This window comes from Triturus cristatus, chromosome 10, assembly GCF_964204655.1.
Source record: "Triturus cristatus chromosome 10, aTriCri1.1, whole genome shotgun sequence".
NCBI lineage: Eukaryota > Metazoa > Chordata > Amphibia > Caudata > Salamandridae > Triturus > Triturus cristatus.
The window spans coordinates 586911275-586934924 of record NC_140593.1 but is presented as its reverse complement, the minus strand read 5'-3'; the positions used below and the strand labels follow the sequence as shown (position 1 = coordinate 586934924).

Below are 23650 nucleotides of genomic sequence, written 5' to 3'. Positions count from 1 at the left end.
GTTCTTACTTCGACACCGCTTACACTTGATGGTAGGTACCATTAATAAAAACTTGCTCTCAGATGTCAAAGATTTAGGAAGACTGCTTTCAACTTCTTTATTGCATATGAGACAATGCAAAGTTCCTGGTGAGTCAAAAGTAGAAATTTTAGTCTGCTTTCTCTGGAATCCAAAGTTCCCTCTGGACATCAGGCACAAGCACTAACTTGCAGACATTCTTAACATTAGCCACTTGTTTCTGAAGCACTTGCAGTCTATTCAAAACATATTGTAGCATACCTACCTGCAAGACTGTAGGATAGTCTAAATTGGGCCCCATATAATTAGTAATCTGGTCTAAATTGATTTCGGTTAGAAAAGGTTAAACCAGTCTCAGCACAATTAGATACCAGGAAGTGGAACTCACTTTTACATTGGTCTTCAGTGCCGTAGATATGTTTGTGTCAAGATTGTTTGTCATTAAATTGACTGTCAGGATGTCATATTGGTCTGCTAGAAATAAACAATATATTTTAGAAACTATCAGACTTGTGTTGCATTGTACATACAAAAGCTTTGTTTTGGCAATATTAGTGCTCAGTCAATTGTTCCTCCTCCGTACCTGGACTTCCCTACAGTTTGCATGAAAGCAAGTTAAGACGGACTATAAATCACCCTTGAGTTTTGATATGTTCAGGTTATTTATGAAATCCTACAACAAACAACTCTAGAAGCTCATAGACAAGTAGCAGGCGTAGATTAATCTACGAAAGGAGAAGTTGAGGCTCCTGTGGAACAAGGCATGTTACTGCAAAAGATAAACCTTGTAGATTAACATCACTTATTTGCACCAGAAAGGGAGCAAATAAGTCATTTACCTCTCAACTTACTGGTCAAAGTGCATTATAACCAGGTCAAGATCCAGAGTGTTGCATGCAACCGAAAACGTCCAAGCTCAGCATAGCTGCATCACCCTAATCAGCAAAATGATTTCGACATTAGTTGGTGTAGTTTACATGAATCTGCTGCCTGAAAGTTGAGCTTTTTGGTCCCTTTGAAAAGGATGAAGTGCCCCTGGAGCTATATAACCATGCACCCGTGACTCCAGACACATTGTTGCTGGCAACAAAAGGGGTTCCTTGACTAATGCAGTAAAATTACATGTGTGATGCTGTTTCCCATACCTACAAATCCAGCGCAGAGAGACTCCACTCTGGATAACATAAATCCCATCTTGCTCCTATCGCTCAAATAGGACATGCCTCGTGTGCAGGGAAAAACAGGATGGGGCATGTTATGAGTATTAAAATGTATATAATTAACACGGCATTCACATTTTAAACTATACCAATGCATGTTCACACAGATTGAAATACTGTATTCACGATGACCTTTCTGAATTGGGTATTTCTAAATGTACTTTTCTCAGGTCCGTTTACGGCATAGCTATGGTTTGTTAGTTCAAAATGAGCATATGTAATTGCTTCTAGTAGCTACCTCAACTGGGACATGTTGCACCCTTCCCTGCTCAAAAACCAAAGGCCTGTGAACTAACGCCAGATCTGGAGCCTCATAGCCGCTGCAAAGTAAGTTTTAGAGTAGACCCCTCTAGGTCCACAGGCACTGCCTTTTGTATTTATTTATTTGAATGCAGCAGTGTTAAAACGTGTAAAATTTAAACTCTCAAGCATAGCATAATAACCATTGCATCCTGCACACTAAAACACGATGAGCAGAGGAAACCAGCTTTGGCCGCGTGGCCGTAAAAGCAAAAGTGATCGCGATGACTCGCTCTGTTCTCAGCACGCGTGGTATGCGCGCAGCAGCATTAATTGTAGAGGCGGAGTGAGGCGCGCGCACTTGTGCGCATAGCCGAAAGCTGGTGGCCGGCAACAGCCTTTGGAAACCTTTCCAAAAGCCACTGACTAAATGTCTCGCAGAGCAGCGCATGCGCTGACTCAGCGAGACCTAAAATGGGAGCCTCAATAGCTTTTATAGGAAACATCCCACTAGCAGATTTCTGTAAAGCAGCTACGTGTATTAACCCACGTACTTTTTCATAACACAATTGTGGTTTGAAGTCTTAGTGTTAATCAACAAGCCAGTCAGTCAAACTATTTTACAAACCTATTTTCAATCTTCCATGTCAACCGTTGGCTAACCGCCGTTTTTTTGGGAGCACTGCTTTTCATTCTGTGCTAAGCATATGTATCTATGGCAAACACATGCTACAAATGAAATGTAACTTTCCCTGGAAGCATCTATTCATAGTGTACCCACCCTCCTCCTCGAAAGCTACTGGCTGATGTATTCACTTCTCTACTAAAACTTTTTCTTATCTTTACTCACATGCTCATCTTTTCTGTCCCTATGCTGCTCCTTCACGAAGCTCACCCGATAAGCTGCAAACAATCCAACAAAGGAGTCTATAATCATGCACTATACACACTATAGGAGGCGTCACGATAACTCTAGACTCTTAAGACTTCTTCAAAGGAAAAGCAAGTTGCAGACGTTTGAGCCCAACACTAGATGACCGGTGTATGCACACTACGTATAGATGCTTACAGGGTAACCTATTACTTCTGACTGCCACCATACTCCAGTCATGACTAATCTGCAAATGAGCTCTCCATCCCAGCAAGGAGGCATCTGTCGGGAATAACTGAAATTAGTTTTCTGGCACTTTAACATGTTCAATCTTTCAATCCACTATTGTAAAACTTTCTTCGTCTGCTTGGTTTCAAATTTCGTCCTCCCAATCTCCACGTGTTTGATGCCCTACGTGCTCAGTTGCTTCAGAATAGTTTGCATTTTTCTAACAACCCCTCTACCGCAGGTTGTAGAATAGACTGCTGCCTCTGGCAGCATGTGTGCTCTTCTCTTGTGCTTTTAACCTCTGGAAAGCTAAAAAAAAATGGCAAAAAGCTGGAGGGCCAGTATGAATCCTCATCTGGTGTGGAGATGGAAAACCAGAACCATCCAACAATCTGCTTCATTCTGCAGTTTGAACTCTTCTCCAATCCTGTAGAAGCTCGACTTATTGTCAGTTTTCTCAGGCCTACCGTGCAAAACGTTACTGGCCAAACTAGTTTGGACTAGTCCGTGTGGTCCAAGCCATACCATGGTACACATGTCTTCCCCTTGCCTTTGAAACCAGCAGCGTCTCCAGCATAGAATGGAAGTGTGAATTTAACTGGAGTAGGGGTGTGAGGGTTACTGAAGGTGAAATACATGCACTTTGAAAAGGTAATGGCAGATCTTCCCTCCCTAATCTCCTACACTACCTTCAAACCCTAAAGTTGCACACTGTGAACACGTAAACCATTTTGTGGGGTGAGGATTCTAGTTTGGACAATGAGTATTTGAGCTCTACATATTTTAGTGTACTACCTTTTTATGTTGTACTCCGATTACTTTAAAGTGTCTTCCTTTTATTGTGTCCCTCAAATAATAGTTTAAAGCATTGTACCTTCTGTGTCCCTTAACCACCTTCAATGAAATGGAGAGCCAAACAGGATTCCAGGAAACGTACCAAAAAGTTGTCTCAGATGACATTAGCCTTGATGGCCCTGTTAAAAAAAATTTAGTGCTAAGGAGTTCATATGCTGTCTGATGTTGTCTCTGCCTCAAACTACTGCCACCTTCTGGTGCTGATCATAGGTATTAATTTAACATGTTTGTACTTAATGTAATAAAATACTTTTTATGCTCTGTATAAAGCACTGACTGGCTATTGGTATTGCTATAAACTGTCATTCTAAATCTGGAGATTCTAGCTCTCTCTATTTCTAGTACCCGGAAAAAGACGTGGTTTAAAGGAAGAAACTTCTCTAAAAATGTATCGTACTGCATTCTTGGTAAACTACAGTACCCATGCAGCATACAACCCAGAAACCCCTATGTACTGAATGACCCCTTGATTCTTGTTTTTCCAGCCCCTACACAGAAGAAACTTGTTAAATGGTGTAAAAAGACAGTCTGTCGGCAGCACTGATGTGTTTGAAGCAACACAACTGAGTTGATCGAAAATAGTTGGTTCTACTAGGGTGGCATGCAAGGCAAGCAGGTGTGCATGTTACATAAAGCACCACATTAAACAGGTGGTCATATTTGTATGTAAATAAAGTGTGCCTCTGTGTACTTAAGACTGAGTCCCTGGACACAGAGGAGGTAGTCGAGATAGATTTAGTGAGCCCTCCAACGCATGCCATTAGTACCAACCGCTGGATCAAGATGCATAAGTCGTGTAACATCTGCTTTGTACCAGCAGGAGGCTGTGGTTCAGAGGACAGTTCTTTGAAAGATTGTGAAGTTTAATGAACAGACTTTGTAGACTTTCAACCAAATAGTGCAATTTTGTGATGTTCATTAAATAGTACGGCTAGTTGCATGTTAGGGAGATGGAAAGAGTCCTTATTTCTAATGACTTGAAATCCCTTCGTTCCTGAGCGCATATGCCTTTCACGTTCCCTTTCCCAGCCCTGGCTCCCAATTTAGAAGCGGCATTGGAGTGATAATAAATGAGGAACTTAAAGTGTTTCGGAAAGGCTGCTTTGACACTTTAGTACAAGTTAGCATTCAGTTAGTGGTGGTTTGGTTTATATCAAAGTATAGCGTTGTTTGAATAAATACCTGGAGACTTCAAGGATTGTTTATTTATTATTGTCCTAAGCAAGATGACCTTTACTAATTAATTGAACGACAAAGTCTCTGATATTTTACTGACTTTCACAATAGACCTTTGTAGATTTTTGGGGTTTGGCTAGAAAAAATATCTGTTTTTTTTTTTTCCCTCTGAAGCACACAGTGGAAGTCCTCGGACTCCTTTCAGATGAAAGTAGAAACTGAAGCGGTTTCCTGGTCAAAACTTGAAGATCAGACACAAAGGAATGGAGGAGGAGATCCTTTCTGGTTTTATACTTTGTGACTTAAAAAAGCCGGTCACTCGGGTCGTACATTTGATGCCCAGGTGAATATTACTGATGTCTTCTAATTTTATGAAAAAGACTACAATACCTTAAAAGAAACCCCAATGTAATCTGTTGCATTTAGTTTCTTGTCAAGTAGTCTAATAGCGTGATTGCTGCCTTGTAACAGGTATGCAGTTATGTATGATTTAAGAGGTGAAGCGTTCACCCAGGAAAACATGGTAAGACTGAATTATGACTTTGTAAGCTAATTGCAATATTTGACATGTAGCCGCAGATTCCTTACCTTTGCACTTCCAGGCGTCTGGCTGAATCCGGAAGATTTTTTTAATGGCAATATCCCTGTGTGCTGATATGTGGGGTCTGTTGACTCCCCGTGACATTGTAGGCGTCAGGTTTGTAGTCAAGACATCCGCGGTGTCTATATAGGCACCACCTCGGCGCGCTGACATTCATTCCTTTCCGCGCCAGCCAGCGCAGATCTGTGGAAGAGCGCTACCCCTTGTCACATTTTGACAGACTTTATTTCGACTTTTTGTGGAGTCCTTTTGGTGTTTAGGCATGTCTAGTAAGTAGGGATGTATGACGATACTTAGCATGCCATTAGTATGCATGATTTTATTACAATGTTTTTACATCGAAAATGCCTTTACTACGCATTTTTTCACTGCGCATACAAATACATCGCAAATACATTAATATCAAAAGAAGTGGCTTTTAACAGCAGAATATTACTTCGCATGTCTTTACTTCGCATTCAGAGACCATTTCATAAATATTTCTTAAAAATGTAACCTAACCCCTTGGACGGGATGCCAGGGAAATAGGGTTTTTGGGTGGGAGTAATTTAAAATACTGTTTAAAAAGTAATACTCTGGTATTAAAATACTCTTATTTTTTTTATTAAAAATAAATTAAACGTATATACAAAAGAGAATTAATGAAAAAAGCAAGCATAATGTAATCCAACCATATACAAAATTAACTTGAAGGAACCACCATTCATACATTCGAACCGATCACATTAATAAAACTGAGAATTATTTATTTAAATGATTGTCATAGAATAAATCTCATTTAAAAGCACATTACTAAACATATTTTATAGTAAATTATCGACCAGTCACCCAAAACATATATAAGCAGCGCTCACCATTTTGTGTTCACTTGACTGCTGTCATTCAGTGTCAGGACGCGTTCATCACGAGAGAGCGACCAGCATTGATTGAATTGTTAAATAGTGCCAGCTACTGTCAAAAGTAAGAAGCTCGTAAATGAAATAAACCAAACATCTCTCAATGAATACAACCAAAAGATTACTTTTAAATAATTAACTTTATATAGTAAATATTTTGTAGGGGCTTGAGTATAAACGTTTTTTAAAGTATTGATTACAATAAATGATAGTAAGATTACGCTTTAAGCGGTTTGTTAAAAAGGAGGAAAGTCATCTCAGATTGTGAAAAAATACTTAGACTTTAATTATTTACAATAAGGATATTTTTGTCAATTCAGAGCAAAGTTAAATATATTTTATACAGTATGAACCTCTGCAGAAGTGAGGGAGAAGTATTAGCTTAAAAAAATAGTTACTTTTTTAAAAATACCATGGTAATTTTTTGAAAAATTGTACTGCAATAAAGAAGCCAATGGCCAAAAGCTGCTCCCAAGTACACTAACCATGACTGTAAAAAAAATAATAGTGCATGTACATATTCCACTTCTAGAAAGACATTTTCTGCACATCGGAGTAGACCAGTAATTAAAAAAGATAGGAAAGAAGATATCCAATATATAATCAACCAGTTAATTTTTCGCTATTCCTTTGTGATTGAAATTAAACATGGTGGAAAGATGCATTGTAGGCAAAGTAGGCATTAAAACCTTCAGTTGGGTTCAAAGATGCTAATCTTAAAAGATAATGGCAATGACTGTTTTTCCTATCAATTCCACGTCTGTGCCTTATGAGCCTACACCAGTGTAACATACATAATAATGTTTGTTACAGGACCAACTTGATGTGCCAGAGTTTGCTAAGTGCCTCAGAGTTGTCAGTCTCAGAAAGCAGGTTTGATCTAAGTGAGACCCATTTCTAGATTATAAAATTCACAATAAGGGGAGTTAGGCAGTGATTAAGTAAAAGGCAAGTGGTCTCAAACAGTGCCTTTTCAATAAATGAGAATTTTTCTACATGGCTGTGATAACCCCATATCTGTGAGTGAATGCTTAAGTCAATTAAAGTTGGTCATGCATCGGTTTATAGTTCACATAGCTTTTAAGGGATTTGCAGATAGCCAAGGTTGTAGCATCAGTATGGTGTGGGGTAGTGCAATCGAAAGAGGGAGTGGATGAGGGTGTAGATAAGGAGGGCTATGCTGGATTTTTCTTTCAAAAATATTTTATTACTTAGAACCTTAGTAAATGATAAATTTGTTGAACAATAAAATCTTCGCTAGAAAATCAATAAATTTTTCACATTTTTCCATTTAAACGGGTTTGCAAAAATAGCAGCTAATGCAATTGAGTGTTCCAAACCTGAGGGAAGCATACAGTCAACACCAAAAAATTACACACAAGGTATTGTGGTGGATTTTCATAAACCTAAAAAGTCAGATGTGTAACAGACATAGAATGGTAAAGGGTAGTGTAATGCAAAGAAGAGAGGGAATGTTTGGAGTGTGAGGGCAGAGATGTTTAAAGATAATCCACTGACAGTTACTTTTTGGAAAGTCCTAGCATATTTGTAAATAATTCACAGATGTGACATTTAAAACACAATATAATAAACAAATGTTTACATCTCAACAGATTTGCATAAATAACGGTGTTTCAAAGATCTAAACAGATTCAAAAGAATCAATCAAGTTCATCCGAAAACAAACCAGGTATTATGACTCATTGGATAAATCAAACCGCATCAGGTGTTAGACAACTAAAGGGGAGGAGGGGGGTGTAACTAAATCTGAGTGTTTGAATAATGCATAGTGGAAGGAGGACTGGGATGTTTATAGATCGAAGAACACTAATAAATTTAAAAAAGTTTAAAAATGTTACAAGAAGTTTACATTTATCAATTGCTTTTCTAAATGAAAACAATACATTATTAAAAGGTTTGCCTCAAAACAGCATATCAACAGGAAAATCTCATTGTTATAGTACAAGACCAAAAAGATTAATTCAACAAAACCAATCTACATACAAGGTATTGCAACTATTTCTTTAAATCAAAAAGGGTCACAGGTTAAAGGCAAATAAAGACTTGGAGTATCATTAAAGGCTGAGGGAGTGGACACGTGTGTGGGTAGGGAAGCATAAGTTCTCAGCAATTTAAAAAAATAAAATATTTGTATTACAGGTTTAAGTTGATATCTTAAATTAAGAAGATTAACATTAAAGGTGCAAAAGTCTATATAATAGAATATCTAGTAAATAATGAATGATTAACAACCATTTGATTCACATATTCTAACCAATTTAAATGTAATTTTTGTAGAAACTCTACAGACCTGTGTAGGAGAAACTTAATCAGTTTCTGTGACAAAAAAAAAACCAGGAATACTATTTGAGCTTAAGAAAACTTCAAAAAGGAAAGGTAATTTCATTAAGTTATTAATTACTTGTATACTATTACAACTCCAGCAGGTGCAAGAGTAGGGAAAGTGTTGTATAGCGTGAGAAATAAAAGCATGCGTACGAATGGCATGCAAAGTATCGTCTTACATTGCTACTCCAGCAGGTGCAAGCGTAGGGAAAGTGTTGGATAGCGTGAGAATTAAAAGTACTATTCCAACTTTTAAAAATAAAGCAAATGTAAAAGTATAGAAAGTGTTTGCAAGCGGGAGATAAGAAATATTGTAAATCTCTAAACTTGTGATGTCAAATTTAAATACTCATAATCTTTTTTCTTATTTTTTTTTGTTTTACAGTTTATGGCAGAAAGAAACATTGCCAAATACATTAAGTCACGGAGGCAACAGACTACTCAAACACCATGGATACATTTACTGTAAGGAGAGACTTACTGAGCCCAGGTGTAATTGGAGGTGTGTTCAATTTCAATCTTCCCTTTGCAGAGGCAGAGCAGTTACTCTTGGTGATAAGGTATTGCGTACCACGGAGCAGAACCACTCTACCTCTGCCACGGAGATTAAAGTTAGACAAAATATAAATGACATGAAAGAAATGGCAAGCACATCGAATGATACCTGTGGCTCAGCATTAAGAGGTTTCCCACCACATTCATGCACATGTAGCAAGTGCAATGCCTTCAATACCTAATTTATGTAGAATAATTCCGAGAAAAAACAGGAAAGTAACCCCCAACGTGTTCCAACCCAATCTTTTTCTGACATCTCCATTTCTTTTGATCTTTCAATAACTGTCACTAACGAACCCTTTCTTTTGGATAACCAAAACACTCTTAAAAGGATCCTTATCTTTAGCACACCACGTAATCTTACCAAAGTAGAGAATATTGATATTTGGATGATAGATGGGACATTTAAATCAACGCCCCATCCCTTCACTCAAATATACACTATTCATGCATACATTAATACTGTAGCACCCTTAGTGTACAGTTTACTGCCAGATAAACATACTTCAACGTACACTGATTTTTTTTTTTTTTTGTATCGGTGATTAAATCCAAAATTATGAACACAAGTCCTAGTAAACTGCTCATTGATTTTGAATTACCGATTATTAATACAATAACAATTGTACATGGATACCCAAATTCAAGGATGTTTTTTCCCCTTTTCACAGGCGTTTTGGCGTAAGATACAAAAAACATCCTTAGTTGAAGATTTTGTTTCTGACAGTAAACTGCAATTTGAACTTACAAAATTAACTGAACTTTGTTTTGTTCCTCTTGACATTGTAGAGGAGTACTACACATCTATTACTGATTCGGACTACTATTCAGAAAATGAAGAAAAATTGGCACCCCTTTTAAATTATTTCGAAGACACATGGATTGGCCATCTGAGCAGGTCTGGTCGCAGGAGGAAGCCACATTTCCATGTAGGGTGGTGGAACTGCTACACGACCTTCTTAGAGGGAGGAGCAAAAACAAATAATGCCATTGAGGTTTGGCTTAACTCCTTCAACAAATCAATTGGAAGACCACATCCTAACTTCTATCATTTTTTGGAAATTGAGGAAGGAGCAAAGTTTCCAGGAAATGAGAATTTCTCAAGCATTAACAGGTAGCCTGAACCCACGTGTTTCAAAAAGAACAAAGGAAATGTCTGACTATTGGGTATTCTTCAACAGTTTTCGTTGATGGTGGCTTCAGACTACCTTGATGATCTTTCATATATCCTCCATTTTTAATATGAACTACCTTAAATGTTACTTTCCCATTTTTTTTTCTACCAAACTATCTTTTTGGTTTTGTTTTTACAAAATTCAAAATTTTAAATTATTTAAATTGTCGGGTTCCTTAACTTTTTTTTTTTTTTTTTTTACCAGTTTTTGAAAACAACTTTTTGTTTTATTAAATGGAATGGAACACTCCGGCTTCAATACACAGCTTATTCGCCTACAACCACAGGGGCCGGCAGCAACTTTCTTCAAGCAACCAAGGGCGAAGGCCCGGGAGATCAAGATTACATGCCATGACTTGAGCACAAGCACACATGCAGTTCCATCATCTAAAGGGACCCCCGCTCCCGCCATTCAATACCCCCCAGCAGTGGCAACCCTTACAGCGGGGATAGGTTCCTGCAGAGCGTTGGAATCTGGAAATCCCTCTAGGCTGCTAAGTTTCATATGTAATGGCATTGAATGCGCCGGGGCCCCGGCCTTGGAAGCCAAGTTGTGTCTAAACTGTCCAACCCCGGGTGAGTGCCCCACCATTCCCGCCTCGCATCGAGCAACCCATGCTCACACAGCCGGTATGCTAAGACCGGGGTGATGATCCCTGAATACCCAACATCGAACCCTAGGGACCGAAAAGGTACGGGGAAGCAGAGCCGCTATCAGGCCAGCCACGTCCACGTAAAGCCATCCCCCAGGCATTTCAGGTGCGGCAGTAATGAGGTGATCATGCACGGGGCCCCGGGGGCAGTCCCTGATGCCAGGAGTGTCCATAAGGCGGTCAACTAACTGAGGGGAAAGTGAGACAACAGTGGGAGGGTAGGGAGGACACCGACCAGGCGGAGGGGGGGAGGGCGAGGGGGAACGGAAGGCGAAAAAGTCAGTAACGCTACCACTAGGCTAATCTGCCGAGGCCGCCAGATCCCGAGTTTGCAGGTTCGGGGCTCCCTCTCCATGGGGGCGGGGGGCGGCATCAGGCCCCCCCATTCCGTCCTCAGACAACCCCCAAAGGCGTCCTGGATCCACCGGGCAGACAGCGTCCTCAAAAAGCCTCAAGGCTCGCAGCCGCGGCGGTTGCATCCGAGCATGCTCCAACCGCCCTAAATGATCTACCAGGGGCTTCCAGAGTTTCCCATATTGAGTCTCACGGGATTGAAGACGGGCTGTGAGCAGCTCCATTGCCACCACCTGCCACAAGCGGGTAAACCAAACGTTTACAGAGGGCGTCTCAGCCTTTTTCCAGTAGAGCGCCACCGTCTGTCTGGCGGCACCCAACATGTGGAGCCTAAGGTGCCGATCCCGCCCCGTCATAGCTCTCACAGCCACTGGCCTGAGGCCCAGAACAACCACCAGCGGATCCGCAGGCAGAGGGTACCCCAACACCCGTTTGATATGACTGAGTACCTCCTTCCAAAAGATCGCTAGGAGGGGACAGGTCCACCAAATGTGTATGAAATCTCCCGGCGCTTGCGTACATCGCCAGCAGAGAGGAGACGTCTTAGGGAACATCTTCTGGAGCCGAACCGGGGTATAATACCATTGAGTCATCACCTTATAGGCTGACTCCTGCTGAGGGATGCTGCGTAGAATTTTAGGGATGTCCCTCCACAGCCTGACCCATTGAGAGGGGGTGACACCCGAGCCAGAGGCGGTCTGCCACTTCAACTGATATAGATGGGGAGCCGGCCGCTGCGCGTGTTGCAACACCTGGTAGATACGCGAGATCAGCCCCTTATACGTGCCGAAAGTCCGTGCTAGTTGTTCGAACGGTGTGTAGGATCGTGTAGCCGCCTGTGTCAGGGATGAGCCCTGGACCCAGTGTTGGAGCTGGATGTACTGGAACTTGTCGTTCTCCGACAGCCCAAATTCGTGCTGGCATTGCGCGAAAGACTTAAAGCCCCCCCCTGTGAAGAGGTCCCCAATCGTCCTACAGCCAGTCTCCGTCCAATTGGCAAAGAAGGGCGGACGACACGCAGGGGGGAACTGCGGGTTGTGCGCAATTGGGGTGTGTGGAGATGGGAAGGAGGTGAGACCCCTGCGAACCGCCACCTTGTCCCATATCTCCAGGACCGTTCGAGTGGGGACAGCCAAATAAGCGCTGCGATGGCGCACCTCCCGAGGCAGCCAGGCATGATCCCACAAAGGGCGGCATGTGACTGCCCGATCCATGTGGAACCACACCTTTTCGCTCTCCCACGCCCCCCATTCTAAGACGTAACGAAGATGCGATGCCCAATAGTATTCAAGAAGATTCGGACACGCGAGGCCACCCCTGTCACGGGGGAGCATCAGGAGCGTGTTAGAGAAACGCGGTTTCTTCCCACCCCATATAAACGCTACCAGCTCGCGTTGGAGCCCTTGAATCTGGTGTTCTGGGATCGGCGTCGGTAGTGTTTGGAAGAGGTACAAAATCTTTGGGAGGATGGACATCTTCACCGTATTGAGTCTACCCAGCCAAGATAGCGGCAGGGCTTTCCACGCACGCAGGTCCGTCTGGACCGAACATTTATACTCTTGCCAATTGGCCTGCGTCCAAGTGGCCAGGTCCGGGGTCAGATTCAGGCCAAGGTAGCGCACCGACTCGGTCGCCCATCGATAGGGAACACAGGACCGGAGTGCCACGAGGTCCCCATCTGGGATCGTTAAATTGAGGGCCCAAGATTTCGCATGGTTGATTTTGAGCCCGGACGCCCGTTCAAACTCTTGAAGCAGCAAGTGGACCGCCGGCAGGGAGTGCAGCGGGTCCGATAGGGTGAGAAGGAGGTCGTCTGCGAAGAGGGCAATCTTATGCTCCATCCCCCGAAGGGAGATACCATGGATGTCGGGGGACCGGCGTATCATGATGGCCAGGGGTTTCACCACCAGGGCGAACAGCAGGGGGGACAGGGGGCATCCCTGCCGGGTACCCCTACAGATGGGGAAGGCCTGCGTAAGCTGACCGTTCACTCGTACCCTAGCCACTGGCGAGATGTAGGGGGCCATAATGCGCGCCACCATCTTCGGGCCCAGACCCACTCGCCGCAGAACCTCCCGGAGGAACAGCCAGTCAACCCGATCGAACGCCTTCTCCGCGTCAAGCGAAAGAAGGCACGCCGGTATCCCCCAGTGTTTGGCTTTCCCTACGATGTGCGCCACGCGGCGCACATTGTCGGCCCCCTGGCGGTGTTGGATGAACCCCACCTGGTCCGGCTCGATGAGATTGGGCATGTGGACACTGAGCCGTTTTGCCAATAGTTTAGTGTACAACTTGAGGTCGGTGTTTAATAACGCAATAGGCCGGTAGGAAGAGCAGAGAGCATGATCCTTCCCGGGTTTCGGGATAAGAGCGATTTCGGCCATAGCCATATCTGTCGACGGGCCCGTTGCCTCATCAAACGAGTTGAAAAGGCGAAGAAGATACGGTTGGAGTTGCGGCCAGTAGGCACGGTAGAAGGACACCGGCAACCCATCCGGGCCTGGCGCTTTACCCAGTGGAAGATCTCGCAAGGCTCCAGCCATTTCCTCCGACGTGATGGGAGCCTCGAGGAGGCCCGACTGATGCTCACTTAACGAGTCCCAGACACAGTCCCCCATGGCAGAGGCTATCAAATCCGGCGCTGGGGTGTCAGCGGTGTAGAGCGCCGCGTAGAAGTCGTGGAACATTTGGAGCTTGGCCGACTCCGTGGTGGCCCAGGAGCCGTCCACCCGTTGCAACTTAGCGATGTGAGCCTTGGCCGCCCGCGTACGCAGGCGTCGTGCCAGCACGGCTCCCACCTTGTCCCCGCCCGCATAGTAACGCTGCTTGAGCGCCAGTAAGGCGCGCTCCGCCTTGTTCGTCCTGTGTGCGCGAAGCTGGCCGCGCAGGATAGCCAGGCGGCGTTTGCGTGCCATCGTCGGACTTTCTTGATCCATCTTCTCCAACAGTTTGACCTCCCTCTCAAGCTTGTGCTCGTACAAGCGAGCCTCCCGTGTTCTCGCGGCCGCAATGGCGGTGAGGGTGCCCCTAATGGTGTCTTTAAAAGCATCCCACAAGAGGGGAAGGGGAGTCCCTGGTAGGTCGTTGTCTGCAAAGTACGCGAGGATAGCGGCCTGCACTTCCTCCCTGTCTACCGGGTCCCGGAGTACGTAGTCTGGAAACCTCCACCGACTTGGTCGCGGGGGACCAGTGCAGCGCTCGCGGAGACTCAGTTCCACGTGGGCGTGGTCAGAGATAGAGATGCTAGAGTGTGTTGCCGTAATGGTGTCTTTAAGCAGGGAGTGCGAGACCAACAGCAGGTCTATACGAGAGTAGGAGCGGTGCGCATGCGAATAATACGTGTAGTCTCGCAAGCCTGGGGAATGGTAGCGCCAAACATCCACTAAATTGAGGGCGCTGAGGGAATTCTTCACTGCCGCGGACATGGCCCCCACCCCATGAAAGGCGCCCCCGCAGCGATCCAGCCCCGCATCCCACACCAAGTTGAAGTCCCCCCCCAACTATGAGATCCGTGTCAATCTGCTCTAAATGATCCTTGATCAGCCTGCGTAGAAAAGAATCTTGGCCCTGATTGGGAGCATAGAGGTTACATAGGGTGAGAGTGCGATGTCCCCTCGTGACCTGGACCCTCAAGAATCTACCTTCGCTGTCCCGTAGTACCTTAGAACCCCCCGGGGTAATTCCCGCCCTGCAGAGGATGGCCACCCCCGCCGTCTTGGTAGTCGCCGAGGCCCAGAACTGTTGGGGGTATCGAGGGTGAGCCATACGGGCCACATCAGCCATAAGAAGGTGGGTCTCCTGTAAGAAAATGAGGTCAGGGTTCTGGAGTAAGAGGTAACGCCACACTTGGCGACGCTTATTGGGCGAGTTAAGCCCCTTCACATTAAGGGAGAGGACCTTCCAGCACGGCTCAGTAGTCATAGTCCCAGAACCCCTCGACATGCCTCATCCCCCTCATACCCCCGTCCGCCCGTCCAACCCCCCCGCCACAGGGGTACCAAGGAAGGAGAGAAAGAAGGGAAGGGGAAAACCAAAGAAAACCACATCCAGTCTTAACCGGCCAACCGGGCCAACATGTCCTAATCCAGTCTAAGGAGTAGCCAGGCCTCGCGGCACAAGCTGTCCCAGAGATGTCACTCTCCCATGGATAGGCGTGGGGGTTTGTCATCGCCCGGCCAACAGATCACAGAACCAAAAGCCCGCTCCGGGCCACCGCCTCTCTTGTAGAGTCGTCGTGTCGTGCCGAAGAGCGGTTCCTTAACTTTTGAAGTCTTCTTATCCACTTTTTGAACCATTCCATTTTCGTTAAACTGTTTTTCCATTCCCGCTTGAATGTGTTATTTAATAGGACACATTTTTGAAATTTTGCAAAACCCCCCAAAATAGGGTGCAATCAATTTTAGAAACGTTCCCTCAAACGCAACCCAAAAAAAAATCCCTTAATTGTTTTAGTGAAAAGACTCAACAAATAATCCAGCGATGCAATCCAGTCTTAAAGCGAGTCTCCAAGAAATACCGTCCATATTTTTCAAAGTTTTGAATTAAAATCCATGTGCAAAAATTAAAAGCAATGTTTTCTTCACCATCCAAACCTTAACTTTATTTTTATTTTAAAAAATGTCCTTGATTATAAAAATTGATCCATTTAATTCATCTGTAACATACTACATTCAGTAATTAATCAAAACATTTTTTTAATGACATATTATATAATACATTTATCATTTTCATTTTTCAAAACACCCGACCTCTGCATTTCTCATGCTACATGTGCAGAAATAATTGTTGTAAAACCTTTCAGAAAAGTATTTCTCTCCTTACAGTAAACATTCCTTCCACTGAGTCTTCCAAGCATGCCTTCCTCCACTTGCAGAAGCAGGATGTGCTTCAAAAAATGTACTTGCATATTGGTTTTTCTATACCCTTTTTATAAGCTAAATGTAAATTATTTTAACTTATTAAAGTGTTATATTTGCATGGAAATAAAATAAATAACCAATTGCATTTGGATTTTTTTTTAACCAACATATGTATTCTTCTGGAGAATAAAAAATATTAGACAGCATGCATAAGTCTCGCAGACAGAAAACATCTAAATCATTTTGAAAACATTCCACCTAATCATTTAATCATTTTGTAAACTATTTTTTTGAGCCCAAAACTCCACAAAATATCAAGCCAACCATGTGAATCTTAAAATCTCACTATCAGATATTCAATCCAGGAAATGTTTGTCTCTTTTACTCGCAGAGTACATTGCTGGACATGCAGTGTCTATGCTGGAGAAGCACGCCGAGTTATCGATTTACCAAAGCAACTTCAAAAGAAGCCGAAAAAGATGACTGAATATCTTTAACTCACTTCTAGTACACAAGGGATCATTCTTAAACTAGGTTTTTTTTTTTTTTTTTTTTTTTTTTACGAATAGATCTACTTTTTTTCCTTTATAGCATACCTAATTGCCAATGTCATTCAACCATCCAATACGCATCCAATGTGAAATATGACAAGTCAGTACCAGCTACAAATATCGCTAATAAGATACATCAACAAGAAGTCTTTTTAATTCCAAATTTTCATTTTAAATCAAAACCGAAGATTAACGCAAACATGTGCCACTACACAAAAGCATTAAATTGTTAAATTCTAAAATGAGCGAAAAAATGGAGGTGTATTCAATGTGTATGCAGGAGAAGCTCTCACATTTCAACGATTAGCAAACCAACAAAGAAAACTAGCATTTGCAATGCAATAGGTCTCGTAGCTGCAAGTTTTAGAGCTATTGGTATTGAAAATAGAAATTTCCATCAGTACCATAACTATCACTATTATTATTATTACTATCCCCACAGAGTAGTAATTGTAGTGGTGGTTATGGTACTTGTGGTGGTTGTATCGGTGGTGGTATTGGTACTGGTGTTAGTGGTGGTGGTACTGATGGTCTACATTGATTTTATTTCATTACTTATGCTACTGCTGGAATATTTTTTAACAAGAAAATACAAAAACTAAAACATTATCATTTGAAATGCCAATAGCTGAAACCTTTAGTAAAGCCAGCCCTATTGCATTGCAAATGCTTGTTTTATGTTGCAGGCATGAGGTGCATCATCTACTTCCCAAAATACTATCTTAGATTTGTAGACACTCGTAACAGTCCTATGGCAGGAGGCAGTTGAGCCAGTGCAAGGCTAACAGTTTAAAGCCAAGGTGTATTAACCCTCAGAGCCTCATCCGAATGTAGCCAAGAAGTAGCACAATCAAGACATACACAGTTGGAAAAAGTGATCTTAAACATCCAGACCGCACCACAATGCCGCATACATTCAACTAAATTCATGTTAACTGCCAGTGATACGGCATCTAAATTATGAAAGGTTGAGAAAAAAGTAAAGAAACATCCTAGTGTGACTGTATATACGGCATCAAGGCAGGTTCTCTGGCTCTACAGCGGCTCTGCTGACCTGGTTCTCTGGCTCTACAGCGGCTCTGCTGACCTGGTTCTCTGGCTCTACAGCGGCTCTGCTGACCTGGTTCTCTGGCTCTACAGCGGCTCTGCTGACCTGGTTCTCTGGCTCTACAGCGGCTCTGCTGACCTGGTTCTCTGGCTCTACAGCGGCTCTGCTGACCTGGTTCTCTGGCTCTACAGCGGCTCTGCTGACCTGGTTCTCTGGCTCTACAGCAGCTCTGCTGACCTGGTCCTCTGGCTTTGAAGCGGCTCTGCTGACTTGGTCCTCTGGCTTTGAAGCGGCTCTGCTGACTTGGTCCTCTGGCTTTGAAGCGGCTCTGCTGACTTGGTCCTCTGGCTTTGAAGCGGCTCTGCTGACTTGGTCCTCTGGCTTTACAACTGCTCTGCTGACCTGGTTGCGACCGATATAGGGTTGATTCTGAAGAAAAGTCACCCAGGAGTAAACTTCTGACATTTTGGAATTTGCAGAGGATTGTAGGAGTACTGCCGGCAAACCATGATGACAATCACTTTCGTGAGGCCAGTTGTGGTACTATTTTTGGAAACTAATCTAGGTAATGTACATTTACGCATGCGTAAATCCCTCTCAATTACAGAAACCCATTCCCCTGCATCGCAAACAATTTTGGGTCAGTCTGTTCTCCGTTTCCACCCTCTTTAAAGACCTACTTCTGCCTGGACAATATTACATTCTGGACTGTCACAGGAGGGAACGGATTGCAAGAACACCCACAAACACGCAAGCTTGGCGGGGAGAAACTTTCAGTCCCACAACATTCTGTGCTGGCACAGAGAGCAGGAGACTGGGCGGGGGGGGGGGGTGGGGACTGGCGATGTGCACTTGCTCGGAGCTCCTGTCCGTACACGTGCACATCTCCTGTCCCCCTTCGGCCAAGAAACCGACCACAATAGATCTCGCCAAGGCTAGCAGTGCATGCGCTGCGTCGCCAGACAAGACCTAAAAAGCAGACGGTATAGGTTTTAACTCTTAAATAATTCATGACGGATTAAGGCTAGATAATTTTCTTTTTTCACAATAAAAAATATCAAAGGCCCTCCACAATTCCGCGAATGATCACCAACAAATGCCTATCCCTAATAATTTAAATTACGTAATTAAATAACTTCGCTAAAATTACTTTTGTTGATTTCACTAAATTAAAAGTACTCCAAAGTAAAATGTTTCTTTTCGCCTTTGATTCTGATTGTTGTGTATACATTTTTAGGAGTATCATTTTAAATATTCCAAAATAACGAATTCTCTTAATTAGTCCTATGTACATGAATCCAAATCAAGTAATCGCCTTTTTTATTTTACCAAATGTAATTTTCCAACGTTCTGTGCATAGCTCCGGCTAACGATCGTAAATAGTTTCTACATTTTTTACGTTTTTTTTTATTTAACAATTTTCAAGATTAAATATTTTTATATTTTAAACTACTTAATTTCCATTTAATGTTAAAATTAACTTCTCCGCTCACCTTCGTACCTCCGTATGACTTTTGTTTTTGTCAAATATCTTTATTGATTTTCCAACAAGTAATCAAACACCCACACAACTTTCCTCGCAGGGGAGCAGCATACTTTGGCAGAAAAACAAATGGTTTGATATAGTGCGTTGTCCAGCCTAAATCTAACTCCTCTTACAAAGAGTGGCTTAACTGGAGGGTACAGCTTCTAATACTAACAGAGCTTGAAGTTCAACCTTTCAAGCAAAGAGTTCGAACAACAACTCTAGATGTGATTCATCTTCTTTCTGCCATGTTAACTTCACTAAGCCTCCCTGTTGGAAGATTGTTGTAAATGAAGATACAGAGTCCATCTGTACATGTAGGATGTTCCTTTATTAGAGGCTCGTTTCCAGCATAGATGATCAGGATAAAAAGGGGAGATAGGTAGTACAAAGACAACCCCACCAGGAGCAGGCTCCCAACAGCTCAGCCTGAGTTGACAAGCTTCCACTGTAAGCCCAGAGAGACACACAGGCATTCCATGATGTCATGATACATTCTACAGAGCTATACAGTGGAGAATAGTAGAGAAGTGATTTACTACACATCCTCCTTCCTTAGGGAACGACAACAGAAATACAGAGAAAGATATGCAAGGTAACTCAAATATAACAAACATGAAAGTACAATGAGATGCACACATCTAATAGTGTATTACAAGAGATCAGAAAAACCACTAGCATGAGCAGGTATGCAATAAGAAGCAGGAAAACTAAATACCTTAAAACTGCAAATAACATTGCATTACTACAACACACCCCATCCCCCTCCCTTAGGGAAACATGGCTTAGATGAATGAAACCCATGCAATGGAGAGTTATCACACCCACAACCTCCCCAAACACGGGTACACCACAAGATAAACACCCTGGTAAACAAAAGTGAGTGTAGGCACTGACCCTTGGGAGAAAACGACATCCCCAAATAAAAGGCACAACAGAGGTACGATACGGTCCAGAATACCTCCACAAAAACAATACACCAGGGAGAAGGCATGCTGACACTGATAAAAGTCCGTTAAGGGTAAAGGAAGAGATCTAAATACTTCCCCCTCAAAGTCCTACGAACTTGAAACAATTGACCACGAGTTCCAAGTAGGCGAACTTCAACCGGAGCATAGTGTCAACATGAAAAGATGCCCCATGGGCAGTAACCCTGGGAAATGAAGTGATTTACTACAAAGGCGCTACCCGCAGTGGATCTTTTGTCATAAATTAACATTCCCCCATCGAGAGTGAACTTAAATAAAACTCAGAGAAAAAAACTCTCCCTGGTTCCCACCTCCCCCCCCCCCCCTCCTCCCCTACCGTGGTGGCGGCAACATGCAGGCGGTTGAATTAACCTACAATATTAGTCTACTCAAAATTGAAAAAGGTGAAGGGCCCGAATGGTGGAAGGGCAGACGGCTGATGGTAGGCCTCGTGAGAGAAAGGAGACCAGGGGACCCCACTTGAACTCACATTTCTTATAGTTATCTCTGAAAATGTCTGTCATGTGTTCCAGGCTAAGCAATTTCCATAGACTTGAGTGCCAGAGGGAGATGGCTGGCTCTTCTCTCCTTTTCTAGGCGGCTGCCAAAGTAATCTTAGCTGCTCCAATACAAAGCCACATTATAATTTTATCCGCTCTGGTCTGATATTCTAGAGGAGTCCCGGAGTCCCAAAAGGACACCCGCCATATTTGTGTGATGGGATATCCCAACATGTCCTTTATATGTGCCAACATTTTTTCCCAGAAGGAGCGAATAGTTGGGCAATCCCACCATATATGCTGAAAGTCCCCAAGCAGTCCGCATCCCCGCCAGCATCTATCTGAGGTGTTGGGAAAGATCTGCCTAAGCTTGGATGGGTGTAAGTACCAATCCATCATAGTCTTCAGGTGAGCTTCACGGAGTTTAGTGGAGTGGTTAAATCTTATGTCGGACCACAAATGAGTCCATTCCTCGTCCGTTATAGCTCGCTGAAGTAAATCTTCCCACATGGACATATACCGTGGGCAGGGGGAAGTGTGGTGGTGAGTAGAAGTTATATATGAACGAGATCACTCCCTTCATAGAGTAAGTCCTGGTGAGAAAGACCTTGAATTTTGTGAGCGGGCGAGTGGCTGCCTCGCGCACCCGAGGAGTGTAGTAGAGTGTGGTGGTACCTTTCTGTGGTCCCTATTCCATAGTCGCGCTTGCAATTATCGAAATTAAGGGGGTCAAAGTTATGGAATAGGTGTCAGGGCGAGGCATCCTCCCTCCATGTGTCAAAGGGCCCCTCATGTAGGTCCGGGGGAAATGCCGGGTTGAAATGGAGGGGTGTAAATGGAGAGGGGAACGTAGTCCACCTGTCACCTGCAACTGAGTCCCACACTCTTAAGGTGGTGCGCGTGGGGGTGCTTATGTACATGGTCTTCCCAGTCACACTACGATCCATATTTAACCTGTGCTTTTCAGATTCCTGCTGCGTCCATTCTACCAAGACTCGTAATTGCGCCGCTTTATAATATAAGTGGATGTCTGGGAGACCTACTCCCCCTCCCTGCGGGAGCGGCATAGTAGGGAGAAGCAGGTGCTTCTCCCCTGCCAGATAAAGCATAGGATCATGGCCTTCACTGGCCGAAAGCAGTCCCCCCCCCCCTCCCCCCCCTCTAATTCTATGGGTAAGGCCTGAAATAAATATAAGAGCTTAGGAAGAAGTCACTTTCACAGCGTGTATCCGGCCCAGCCAGGAAAGTTTCCATCTTGTGAGATCTAATTGGATTAGAGTTAGTAAGGGGGGTAAATTGGCAGCATATAACTTCTCTACTGTTGGTGTCTGCTGGATTCCCAAGTATTGAATGGAGGTAGCAGCCCATGGCAAAGGTGTAAGGGACTGGAGCCTGTGATCTGCCGTCTGCGGGAGGGGTGAGGTTGAGAATATACGATTTGTCTAAATTTATTTTAAAGCACACTACAGCTTCAAAACGTTCAAGCTCCGGTTGCAAATGTGGGAGGGACGTGGCCGGTTCGGAGAGGGACAGAAGGACATCGTCCGCGAATAAGGAAATTTTATGCGACACTCCCGTAAATGGCAACCCCTGGATTCCAGGATTAGCCCTAGCCGCTAGTGCAAATGGTTCAATGCAAAGAGCAAGGGTGACAGGGGGCATCCCTGCCTAGTTGAACGAAGGAGGAGGAATGTACCCCATTGACTGCCACCTTAGAGCGGGGATGCAGATAATTGGCTCGGATCATGTTTAGAAATTTGGGCGAAAAGCCAAATGCTGTATGTGTGTGAAATAGAAATACCCAATCAACCCTCTTGAATGCCTTCTCGGCGTCCAGCCCTACTAAAACCGCCTGGATCTTGTCTGTTGCCCTTCTCTATCAAATGTATAATTTGACGGGTATTATCGTGTGTTTGGCGACCCTTAATGAATCCAGACTGGTCGGGGTGTATGAGGGCAGGCATGAGATCATTTAGTAGTTTGGCTATAGTAGGAGTACAGTTTCGCGTCAAGATTTAGTAGGGCAATTGGCCTATAAGAGGCGCAGCGGTGAGGGTCCTTCCCCGGTTTAGGTATTACAGAGCTCATGGCCTCGGACATGGTGCTAGAAGTCTCGCCGTCCTCAGCCATCTTGTTAAAAAGCCACACTAGGTGGGGGCTAATGTCGGCGGAAAATGTCTTGTAAAAGATGGCGGTATAACTGTCCGTTCCAAGGGCTTTGTGGGGCTTCAGAGCGTTGATAGCAGAGGTAACCTCTATGGTAATGGGGGCGGTGAATACTTCCTTCCATTCAGTGGACACCTGGGGCAGGGGCAACGTCTGAAGATGCTCACTGTTTATTCGAGTCAAGAGCTTCCCCAGAGTAAAGAGTTTTGTAAAAGGAACCAAAGATCTCTGCCTTGTCCATCTTTGTGGAATGTCCCCGGAGGGCCCCCGAATACCCCCTATATACTCTTTCTCGTTTATCTTTTAGTTGTCTGGCAAGGTGTTTACCAATTTTGTTGCTCTGAGTATAGGATAGATGACCTAATTTAAGTGTGAACTCTGCTCTATTGTTATAAATAGCACAGAGTTTACCTCTGATCATCGTCGGATTGTGTAAGGTTTGTCTAGTGGGGTTCAGTTTGAGAGTTTTCAATAGAAGACAACTCCGCCTCTAGTTGTTCCCTTTCTCTAGTGCACTGCGTATTTAGTGCCGCATTAAGAGCGATACACTTCCCTCTAAAAACAGCTTTAAATGTGTCAGTTGGTATACTCCGATGTGTCCTCCGGCTTATTGATAGCAAAAAATTCAGCAATGGTTTCTCTTAATTTGGTACAAGAATCCTTGTCCCGAGCTAGTGACGCTGGGAAGTACCATCTGGGGGAAGTCTGGGCGTTCCCATACCAAGTGAGACAGATAGAAAATAGGCCATGATCCGAGACTGATATGGGAAATATCTTGGCCTCCCACAGGGTACCCTGTAAGGATTGGCTAATAAAAATGTAATCTAGTCGGGAGTAAGTACGGTG

At 43.8% G+C, this 23650-nt stretch overlaps 1 long non-coding RNA gene across 3 annotated transcripts in view; it reads left to right on the top strand.

Moving 5' to 3' along the window:
• The window catches only part of LOC146789769 (uncharacterized), a 310950-nt gene that overhangs the window by 89087 nt on the left and 198213 nt on the right, over window positions 1-23650 (top strand). For all 3 annotated transcript variants that reach the window (XR_014970159.1, XR_014970157.1, XR_014970158.1), the window contains exon 4: window positions 4783-4951. This is a non-coding gene — a long non-coding RNA (uncharacterized LOC146789769). The remainder of the gene's footprint in view (window positions 1-4782; window positions 4952-23650) is intronic.